General features: G+C 41.5%; 1 protein-coding gene across 5 annotated transcripts in view; it reads left to right on the forward strand.

Moving 5' to 3' along the window:
• The window catches only part of DAB2 (DAB adaptor protein 2), a 69,772-nt gene that overhangs the window by 35,064 nt on the left and 22,451 nt on the right, over nt 1–12,257 (forward strand). The gene's annotated exons all lie outside the window — the stretch shown is intronic.

Genomic DNA, 12,257 nt, shown 5'->3' on the forward strand with positions numbered 1-12,257 from the left:
TTATAAGGCAGCTGGAGTCTCTCTCTTTTAAACTCTTCAAAACACAGCTTGTCTCTGAAACATGAGTTGCAGAAAGGTACAGAAACACTCAAGCAATGGCTTTGAGGATTATATAAATGTGGGCCTCTGCCTGGAAAGGAAAACCACATTGGGATTTAATATAATTCAGCCAGGCTATTAAAGAAGAAACCAAATATCAGGCAATGTTTCTTGCACTGGTTTTTGGAAGAGGAAAAGTTTAAGATTACCTGCTTGCTTTTAAAGTGCTCTGCTGTCGTATAGCATAAAATAATTCTACTAGTGTATGTGGCTTTTCGTCCGTACTTGTGTTGAAAATGCAGATGGCTCTAAATAACATGCTTTCTTTAACTCTTCTAACAGCCACGTAGACTTTCAAGATGACTATTGCAATGGACCGGAGTAGAAAGTGGACTGTGTGTCACAATTAAGATTTATATGTACAAGTATCATAGGGGAAGGGCCCAAATGAATACACTATTGTGTCCTAAAGTCCACATGCTAGATATATTGCACACCAACTTTGACTTAATTCAGGATTATTTCATATGGGAACAAGAAAGCACTACTTGATATTGTGTGTTCAAAGACGCAAACTAAGATTCTTTTATATGATTTAGTTTAAAACGAGTGTGGAGCTAGAAAGAGGAGTTAGTTTGGGGAGCTACCCTAGCCTGGGAAGAATAGGCATGAAAAGAGTGAAATATTTGCTGGTCAGTTTGGGTGAGTATATATATCTGAGGAGAGGCTGTTGGAAAAAGTATGAATAGTGTCAGTGTATTGGCTTAGGAATCAAATGTGCAATGACAGTCCTTTTCCCTCGCCCTGATTCATTAGCTTTTTGACTACCTTTTCCTGCAAGGGTCAAGCATAATATCCGTTATACATTTAAATGCCAAATTCAAAGTAAAATCCATAGGTTTGCTGTGCTTTTGTACCAGTTCCATAATGCTTCTCCTCAAATCACCAGCCCAAAGGCCCTGCAGTAGAAAACTTCTAGAGGCTTCCATGTTAGTAGTGCTATTTTTTTTTTTAATTTAAAACCTTAAAATTGTTCACGTAAATTGCTCATTCTTTAGAACACTCTCTTACCTTGGATTTAGGATGAGAGGAAAACAGAATGAAATACTGTATCCTACTTTACTATTTAATAGTACACAGTAGAATTCTCCTAAATTCAAATTTTAAAACTGACTTACTCTATTCGCCCATTCCAGTCATCTATCAACACTTCAGCTTTTAAAAACCTTATTCCTTCCACATGCTTTTTTTTGGCATACTTTCTGGTTACCATCACTTCTTAACTAGAAAAGGCAAGCTGTGCAAAGGCCCCTTTCTGTCACTGTCACTGTCACTGCAGCATGGCGCCCCCTACCTTACGACAGCCCCTTGGTGCAGCCTCCTGTGCCACCACTAAAATATGCTGGGTTTTCTCCACTAAGGCAAGCACTTGGGGACTGAAGCAGGTGCTGCCATCGCTGGCCCTGCGGTAGTGTCTCAGCACGAGTGGGTGGGGGGAGTGCTCACGAGAATCCCATCACGTCCCACACAGCTCTTTCTGCATTCCCACCAGCCACTGTACCAGTGAGGCTGCCCAAAGTACGAAAGTATCTTCTTGACTGGGTTAGATGGGAACCCGTACATTTCAGCCCAGGTCTTTAGTGTAGACTTCTTACTGAATGCCCACTCCTCGGCCATAAAGAATTTTCCCTTAATTCCTACCCCCTACCCTCCCCACACATACACATCCGCCCCGTGTTGACTACTTCAGTCCGTTGGCCATTTCCCAGAAATGTCTTGGCTTGCCATACAAATTTACCCACCAGATTGCCAGTTACCTTCAAGCCTAAAGCACAGGTGTATGGCCCTCCCACCCCACAAAGAGCCATATTGTTCTCTCTCCCAAAACAATGAATTCCTAGTAGCCTTTCCTCAGAATTATTGGGAATCGCTCATAGCTTATTCCATAGTGACTTGCTATCTTTCTAATGGAGCAGCAGCTAATAAGGCAGTCCATGACGGTACTTAGTATTATAAAGTGACTCAAGGATGCAGTCATCACCTTGCCAGTCTCTCTTCCCCACGTGGCTCTTGAGGTATAAATACAAATGGAACAATAGAAGATAAGAAAACAAAAAGGGGGATCAGGTCCTAGTCACCTCCATATGCAGAGCTCTGATAAATCTGGGTTGAAGTACACTGTTCACTAGACTAGAAACCCCCCATTCTCTTTTCCATGTCAAGGTGCATCTGCTACATTGCACTGCCCAGCTCACCCGAGATATACAGAGCACACGTACCGTGTCTGGTTGAGCCACATCCAGATAGTCACTGGTGTCAGGGGTACCATGGCAGAGCATACCTTAAATGATCCAATGCCACCAATGTAAACTAATTACAGAAATATGATCTTCAAACCTCCAAAGTTTCAATGTCACTTCGTCCCTTTGTAGAAGTGAATTAAAGGATAAAATTGGATTCCCGTTTCTCTTCTCTGTTCGGTCTAAGCTAGAGGAGGTCACGTTCAAGAACTAGTGTGGAATGATCAGCTGGGATGTTAAAGTTGAGATGGGTATGCACTTTAATGTCAATTAATCCATCTCCAAGCTTCATTTGTCCAAGGGCACAAGAATTCCACATGGTCAAAAGGCCGCAAGGGTATTCAACACCACATTCTTTCTTAGAGTCTGAACAAATGTAAAGAGAAGTTCTAGACTCAGTGCTCTGTGTGTGTCTTTGTTCATGCAAACATACTAACTTATAACCAGCTTTTCCGAAGGCAAGAGTATCTTGATTATGAATTTACATTTTCTTCTTTTTCTAACTCTAGATCGTTAAGCATTCAAACTGAATAGCCATTATGCTGAAATAACTGAGTAATATGATTGTAAAGTTGAGCATAAACTTAATACTTCAGTTCAACCTGTGAACAATTTCAGACATTCCTAGTGAACTGTTTGCATTGCCCAGTCTAGAGAATGGGCCCTCATCTGGATAGCATTAAGCTGTGTCTTAAGCTTAAACTCTCCTAAACACTATTATAATGACTATTTTTTAGGCTCTAGTAGAAGATATTCCTAATAAAAACTTACTTTAAAAACAAAAAAGGGTGTGGTGGGTACAAAACTTAGGAGAGGTTATAATGAGTCAAAAGTCTTGAAAGTTGCCAACTTAAGAAGTCAAACTTCCTATCATGCTTAAAAAAAAAGAAAAACATGAAAAGGCCACACACTGAATAGTAGACAATGTACTGAAATAAATCTGAATCCTTTGATCTGTGAGTTGCATCTCAAACCTAGCCAAATACTTTCTTCTAAGCAGCCAAATCAACATTAATAAGCCAGTTTGACCAATTAGGACTCCAGCTACCTAGGTTAAAAAAAAAAAAAAAAAAGAATCCAGTGATAATGTGTGGTTAGATCACATAGAATCCTTTTTTGGTTTTGGTTCAGAAAATGTATGTGAAAACTTATGTTCAAACTATTCTGCTAAGCTATCTTCCTGTTCTTTGCTTGATATATCTAAGTGGAAGGTACTCTTGGTTCAATCTGTATGTAATGGGCTTTGCACAGTCTTCAAAACCCGTTAAAAAAAAACAAAAAACAAAAAAACCTGACACATATAATCTCTAGGAATAGGACAGTAGAGCCTCATATTAGGATCTAGATTTCTCCTGGTACCAGCTCTACCCCAACCAGCTGCTTAACAATAGACAAGTTATACATTCTTTCTTGACCTCAGTTCCCTAATTTTTAATAATGAAAGGGTATGACCAAATTATTCCCTAGGTTTCTTCCAGCTGAAAATCTAACCACCTGGTATTTCTTTAAGGAGACATAGGATCATGGAAGTAGATGATGGGACCTCAAGCTTGTCAGTACATTAGAATTATCTGGAAACCTTTAAAATATATGGGTGCCTGTGTCTCCTTCCCCAGAGATTTTGATTTAATCAATCCGGGAACAGCATGGACGTCTTTTTAAGAGGCCCCCAGTAAACGTTCCCCAGGTGATGTGAAGTAGACCTTCTAAACTACTAATGGTAATGATGTAGGCTTGGATTTGACTCAGCACCTCTGGTGATATGGAGTAGATTCAAAAGCCAGAGTTGAACGGGGGTGGCCCTCCCACTGACAAACTCTCTCACCTTTTCACCTAAGCCTTGCTAGTGAAAGTACTGCATCCCTCTATGGGTGACCTTGCTAGCTGTTTACTTGTCGATCCTAGTTGTTCCAAAATTGTTTAAACACTTGCTGTGGAAAAGCAATGCTGGATACAACCGAAGACTCTGCAGGACATAGTATGTAAGATGTAGCTTTGATTTAAACATGGCTACCCTTTGCTGAGTGTGCTTTCTATGTGGTAGGCACTGAGGTTTCTACATAAGTTCTTACTGATTTCTTATAACAACTCTGCAAACAATATTCTCATCATACCTAAGTGAGTATTATTAGATAAGTTGCCTCAAGCCACAGAGCTAGAAATGGTGAAAGTGTATATAAAACCCCCAAGCTGAAAGCAGCTATGCCATCACACCTCCGCCCAAAATTAACTGTATGGGGAACTCTTGGCCTGACTTGGTTCCAAAGAGAAGGAAAAGCTTCTCGTTTCAGTATTCTTAAGTCCTACAGCGTCCTTTCCAACGGTTAAAAGCAATGAAAAAATGGTCCCGGTAAATGCATACCTCGTGTATACTTCCTCGTGTTTGGTTACTGAGGCCTCTACAGCAGTGTCAGCACTTACAAGAAAATCTAAGGACTCCTTTTCACTGTGCATCAACATACTCTCATTTCCCCAATTACACAAGCTGCAAAAACCTTAGCGTCTATTATACTGGGCCTTTGCAGAGCAGTGTAAGCCTTCCTGAAAGCATAGGAATCCAAGCAGTTAAAGGAAAAAGGCTTTACATCAAGTATCAGAAACAGCCTGACTTTGCTGTATGTTTCTGGCAACATACTTTATTCTCAAAAGGCTACTTTGAAAATAATGGTGAAGGCAGCTTGCTGCCCTCGTGGACCCCGAGATCTGCCTTAGAGGTTAATATTTCACATGTGCTGATTCAGTACCTCAGCTGAGACAGGCATAAAGTTCCAAAGGACACAGGAGCATATTTTCTGACCAGTACAAAGTCCTGAACACTCTAGCAAAGATGTTTATGTTTTTTTGTTCTTGACTCTTCTCAACTCTCTTTCCTGTGTCTATTTTATGTTACTGTTTCTGAAAAATTAACTGGCATGTGAAAGTCAGTGGGATTATGACTTTAAAAGCAGCTTATGAAATACACATTAAAATCAGTATGATTTGTTTAAAAAAAAAAAAAAGATAAGAGCAACCAGCATCTACAGTAGAAAAGGGAACATTTTCTACTATAAAACATGGTTCATTTTGAGCCTAGGAACTTATTAGGGATTGATTTTGTTTTAATGAGTCCATTAACTTACCCATAAAATAGACACATTTTATTTCACAGAGCTGTCAGGCTAAATGTTTCAAGTGCTTGGTAGGTTAAATGTTTGTCCCATCCTCCTTATCACTAAAAACAGATTCTCAAACATTTGTGGAATGGGGCCATCATGAAGTAAGTCCTTAAATTACTCCTTTTACTAGCGTTTTGAGACTGACCCAAGCAAATTTCTCCCTGTCCTATATAATTAGGATAAGGTCACCCGGTGGGGGCGGGGGGGGGGGGGGGGGCGGGGGGGGGGGGGGGGGGGGGGGGGGGGGGGGGGGAGGGGGGGGGGAGGGGGGGGGGGGGGGGGGGGGAAGAGACACACTTGTGTCAGGATATTTGTGCGAACCCTGGAATCATTAAGTAGTGTCGTTGCTGATACCCATGCAACCCTGCTGATGGAAAGGGTAAACAAGAATAAGGAGGCACCAGCCAGACTCCTCCCTACACAAATGTATCCCTGTACCGGGCATCCCAGGGTTCTAAATACTTGCCGTCTTGCATGAATCACTTGAAAGGCTAAACAAACTAGCAGATTTTTTTCTTGTGCAAGGGATATACTTGCCGTAAGATGACTCAGGCAGTCTTCTGGTATACATTTCTCAGAGCCTTCTCAGAAACTGAAAAAGATGTTGCAAGCTCCAAAAATCTCTCCTAGTCATGTGATTCTTGTGCCGTGGAAAGGGGAAGTTCTCGCATTCTCTCAGGGGGGTTTGTTTGTGTCAAGTCCAGAATCCAAGTTATGTATCTTTGCTCAAATGGAAGCTAGCAAAGTTTCTTTTACGACTTTCTGTTGTATTTTAGGCCTTAACAAGGACTGAAGAATACATAATAGCTTTAGATCCTCCTCTCTTCCCAGCTGTATCTTTATTCCTCTCCTCCAGCTCCTAATAAAGGAAGCAGCCCCTCCCTAAGAATGAGAACCAGCTAGGTTTAGATGGAGAGCTGTTCATGTGGCTTTTTGTATATGTTTTTGAGCTTTAATTTTTAATCCCTGCTTTATGATAACACCCCTTGTGTGTGTTTCCTGATTAGTTTTGTGCTTTTTGGTCAGAAGACTTTCTGGGACTAAACCCAATGAATCAGAAGACTATGGGCTTTCTCGGTGTCCTGTATCTGCTTGTTCCCCTTTATGGAAACCTTTTACTTTGCTAGAGCTCAAAACAGAACACACAGATTAATGCAATCTAGACAATTCTGTTTTAAACAATACCCTAGCTTGGGAAAGTAATCAAAGAAAATACTAGGGCACCTTTCGGCCCTCAGATCCCTTTTCTAGCTCCAATCCTTTTCCAAAACCAATTCATTATAAAACCTGCTGGAGGTTTTATGAGAACAATGGGCAATTCTGTAACAACGTTAGAAGGATTATTATGCATTTGAGTTGAAAATGTTTAAGTTGCTTATTCTCTCCAGGGGGACCTGAGTCTAGAAGCAAGACTTCTTCCATCTACTGCTTGTTGAATGGTAGATTGGACATTCAGAAAGCCTGTAATGGGGGGGTTTGCTCTTTAGACCTTGGGAGAAAAGTAAATGCTTATCACTCTGGTATATGTGATACTGGATGGATGCTTTTATGAAAATATTTTCAAAAACCTCTCACATTTCTTCATGAAGGAGTTTATCTGTGAATCTTGGGGCATTGGAACAGAGTCTACTCGCTGATCATTTCAGGGAACATGGACACATTTTATTAATTTTTTTAAGTCCATTTATTTATTTTGAGGAAGAGGGAGAATAAGCACACGTGAGTGGCGGAGAGGCAGAGAGAGAGAGGGACAGAGAGAATCCTGAGAAGACTCCGTGCTGACACGGGCTCGATCTCACAAACCATGAAGTCATGACCTGAGCTGGTATAAAGAGTCCAATGTTTAACCTATGGAGCCACCCAGGCACCCAAACATGGATACATTTTAATTTTTTTATGTTTCTTTTTGAGAGAAAGAGAGAGACAGCGTGTGAATGGGGGAGGCGCAGGAAGGGAGGGAGACACAGAATCCCAAGCAGGCTCCAGGCTCCTGGAGCCGTCAGCACAGAGCCCCACATGGGGTTCAAAACCACAAACCTCGAGATCATGACCTGAGGGGAAGTCAGATGCTTAACCGACTGAGCCACCCAGGCGCCCCCAAAGATGGATACATTTTAAATGGCATGGCCTGCAATGCAAACCTATGTTTACATTGTTATTGTAACATTATATACCTTTTCTTCAGGGAATTTATGCTAAAAAATCTTTTCCTCCCTATTATGTTTTTCTAACTTGCCCCTTGCTCATTCCTAAACAGTGGAAGGATATAATTAAAAGATACCAACTGCCTTTAAAACAATTCCATTGCTGTGAGAAGTTGTACTTAAATGTCTGAAAAGAGAAGTTTTTGCTGTAAAACCAGGGTAGTACCATTCACGTTAGAACCCTTCCAGGGATATCCGGGTGGCTCAGTCGGTTAAGCATCTGACTTTGGCTCAGGACGTGATCTCGGTTTGTGGGTTCGAGCCCATCATCAGGCTCTGTGCAGACAGCTCAAAGCCTGGAGCCTGCTTCAGATTCTGTGTCTCCCTCTCTCTCTGCCCCTCCCCTGCTCACCCTTTGTCTCTCTCTCTCTCTCAAAATTAAATAAATATTAAAAATTTTTAGAACCCTTCCATTTTGGCCCCGTCTGCCAACACTAGATTTGAGACCCGTTCTTGAGCTGTGAGGTTGTGGCACAATCACCTTTGTGACTAAACTGCACACCACCATTCCCTCTCCCAAGCCCCTCAAAGTGTTTTGTCGCGCTTCTCAAATTCCTTTAAAATATTCTCACTTTAGGGGCGCCTGGGTGGCTCAGTCGGTTGGGCGTCCGACTTCGGCTCAGGTCATGATCTCACAGCTTGTGAGTTCAAGACCCGCGTCGGGCTCTGTGCTGGCAGCTAAGAGCCTGGAGCTTGTTTCAGAGGCTGTGTCTCCCTCTCTCTGCCCTTCCCAGCTCACTCTCTCTTTCTCTCCAAAATAAATAAACATTAAAAATTTAAATATTCTCACTTTAGAATAAAATTTGCCAAATTTAATAACCTAAGTATTTTATTATCAGAAATAATATCTTACAGAAAAGTACAATATTGGGCTCCAAAGATGGCCAACGAACTCTTTTACCCAGATTATTTTAAGCTGAACTGGAGGGAAAGTGGGGAGGCTTCAGGAAGAGGTCTTACCTACTGTCTTCAGGGACAAATAGGTAACTGAGATGGGCTGGATGTGGGGGAGAGGGGCATTTGGCATATTTGAAAAGGTAAGGGATCCAAAAGCAAATAATACTCTAAAAGAAATGAGACATATGGGCTTGCTCTACAAAAATGAAAACAAAGGAGATTGAAGATAAGAAGGGGCAAAATATTTAAGAGTCTCACAAACAAAACAAAAGCATCTAAGTCTTTGTGCTAAATGCAAGGGGAGCCCCAAGACCAAGCAGGAAAGCTTCCAATGTTATTCTAAAATTTAGAACTTCATTACTTAAAAAAAAAAAAAAAAACAAATCCAGATCACCCCAATAGCCATGGGGTGGAGCACCCCATGTAGTGCTAGCCATGGACTGGAGCCATGGACTAGCCAAACACTAGCCATGGACTGGAGCACCAAGGTTGTCATGGGAGCGAAAAGAAGGGAGAGAAAAGGCTCAGAAAAAGGTAGAGGTATCTGATATATGCAATCAGATACCCCCAAAGGCCGAACAGCAAAGTGATTGGATTTGGTCAGGAGACCCATCAGCAGCTGAAGTTGAGTTTCTGAGAGTAGAGTTGAGATGCACAGTCCTTTGAGAGAAAGGGAAGAAAAAGAAGAGGGTAGGAGACTATTAAGTTGAAATGTTTAATCATGAAAGGATCACGAGATGATGACTGGAGGACTTACAGGGTCCTTATTTCTAAGATAAATCTGAGCAACTTATAAAGGAAAGGGCCTGTCCCTGTATCTCCTTAGGTCAGAGTGTAGTCTCACCTCCTGATGTAAATATGGGCAAATATCCTCTTGAATTGGAATAAATTCTCTGAAGTTAAGGAAATAACTATCAGTTTCCTGGAATTGGAAGAGTGTGTATGTGACTAGGAGATTTATCGTGTCACCAGGAGACAAATCTTGGGAACCACTGAAACCAGTCAAGGCACACAAAATAGAGGTGTATTCGTTTCCTAGGGCTGCCATAACAAAACACCGAAAATGAGGTGGCTTCAAACCACAGAAACCCATTTCCTTACAGTCCTGAGACCAGAAGCCCCAAATCAAGGTGTCAGCAGGGTTTGCTTCTTCCGGAAGCTCTGAGGGAGAACGTGTTCCGTGTTTCTCTCCCGGCTTCTGGTGGACATTGGCAATCCTTGGCATTCCTGCTTTGTAGATGTGTCAATCCACTCTTTACCTCTGTACTCACATTACCTTCTCTTTTGTGTGTCTCTTTGTTTCAAATATCCCTTTGCCTTTCTCTTATAAGGACATCTGTTATGGGGTTTAGGGCCCTCCCTAAGTCCAGGATGATCCCAACTCAAGATCTTTACTTACAACTGCAAATACCTTTTCCCCACATAAGGACAAACTCAAAGGTTCGAGGGTTAGAATTTGGAAATGTCTTTTTTAGGGGTCACTACATGTATGTAACAGCTCATCTCAGTAGCTAGTAGGAGGCTTCTCATAGGAGATCCATTAGTGTAACATGAGAGGAACTTGGGGCCAGACATCCTGGGTTAGACCCAGGTTCTACCTCTTAGCAGCTCTATAGTTGTTGTTTTTTTTTTAATGCTTTTATTTATTTTTGAGAGAGAGAGAGAGAGACAGAGTGTGAGTGGGGGAGGAGCAGAGAGAGAGAGAGAAGGAGACCCAGAATCTGAAACAGGCTCCAGGCTCCAAGCTGTCAGCACAGAGCCCGACATAGGGCTAGAACTTGGGACCAGCGGGATCACAACGTAGGCCGAAGTCAGACGCCCAGTCGACTGAGCCACCCAGGCGCCCCAGCAGCTGTATAGTTTAAAAACCCCGTGCCTTGGCTTTTCCTATCAAAATACTCATAGGGGTTACTCTGAGTAACCTACTAATACCTGGCCCCCGACTAAGTCTTGAGTAAACAGGGCTTTGGGTCCTCTGCTATGTAAGACTTTAACCTGTAAAAAGATTGTCTCCCTGACTGCTTACCAGTCAGGTACCTTTGAGCAAAATTAACAATGAAATCTCCAGTTTAAATCATTCAGGTAACATTAGTCATACATAGATTTCTGTATATATATGTTTTTAAAGACTATTAAGACTATAAAGACCATTTAAAGACTCATGGAGGGAGAGATGAAGAACTGACCTTGGGGAAAACATGTTGACATTTATGAAGTAAGCAAAGTGCAATTTAGGCTGATGGAGCCTCAAAAATTTTATCCTTTAGTTATCTATAAAGTAGCATGTATTTCTTTGGGTGGACTTGGTCCTTGAATTTAAAAAGTTCAAATAAATGGATGCTTTAACAACAGAATTAAGCTTTTTTGGGGTGGGAGGAATGTACCAGTCAGCGAATGGTCTTTTTTTTTTTTTCTTTTATTTGTTTTTGAGAAAGAGCGTACAAGCAGGGAAGGGGCAGAGAGGGAGGGGGACAGAGGATCTGAAGAAGGCTCTGGGGCTAAAACTCACAGATCCCGAGATCATGACCTGAGTCGAAGTTGGATGCTCAACCAGCTGAGCCACCCAGGCATCACAGTCCATGGGTGGTCTTAACACGATTACAAAACTATGAATGGCTCGGCTGTGCCTCTGGTCTTCAGTCCATGTAGAAGGTTAAACTTTCTCTAGCTCTCTCAGAAGCTGTGTAGAAACTTTGACTCCTGGGACGTGAAAAAACCTTTAGAAACATTAGTTCGCTTCCATGTGTTTATAGTGACTCTGAGTTTTTCTGTTTTACCTACCATGATACATAGAGAAGTTTTATAAGAGCACATACCACAACTTCCTTGAGGATAATAAGGCTGAATAGTAGCATAAAAGTATTTACGCTCAATGAATTGCACAATAGACATCCCGTAAATTCATTGATCCCCTGATACGTTTAAGTGTTAATGTCAAAAATGCTTGTCTTTTAAAGTATAGCGGCTAGATAGCCCTGGAAGCCATCTCCAGAATCCTAATACATAAAAAATCTATATTTATCAATGGGAATAACATAAAGTTTATAACGCTATTCCTGACACTGCCTTTGCAACTAAATGGGTTTTTGAAGAACCAGGATTCATTACTGTCCAATTTCAAATGCCAAAATATTTCTGTTTTGCTATGAAACCCTATTTCTGTATGTGTGACACATTTTGATCCCTACCTTTAATACTAGATTTTTATGCCAAAATTCCAATGCAAACTACTTAGGTAGGTAATCATTAAATGTTACTAGATTGCTTAAAAAAAAAAAAAAATCTAGGGGGCGCCTGGGTGGCTCAGTCGGTTAAGCGTCTGACTTCAGCTCAGGTCATGATCTCGCGGTCCATGAGTTCGGGCCCCACGTCGGGCTCTGTGCTGCCCGTTCAGAGCCTGGACCCTGCTTCAGATTCTGTGTCTCCCTCTCTCTCTGCCCCTCCCCTGCTCATGCTCTGTCTCTCTCTGTCTCAAAAAAAAAAAAAATAAAAGCATTAAAAAAAAAATTTTTTTTTTTAAATCTAGTAAACACCCTCTTTCCATTTTGGAAACTACAAAGGAAACAGTCCTACCCGCTCCTCTTCAGAATTCAGTCTGTTTGTTTATTCAGAAAGAACAAAATGAGTCTGAAGAAATACACTCCTAAATCACTGGTTATAAG

This window comes from Panthera uncia, assembly GCF_023721935.1.
Source record: "Panthera uncia isolate 11264 chromosome A1 unlocalized genomic scaffold, Puncia_PCG_1.0 HiC_scaffold_17, whole genome shotgun sequence".
Lineage (NCBI taxonomy): Eukaryota > Metazoa > Chordata > Mammalia > Carnivora > Felidae > Panthera > Panthera uncia.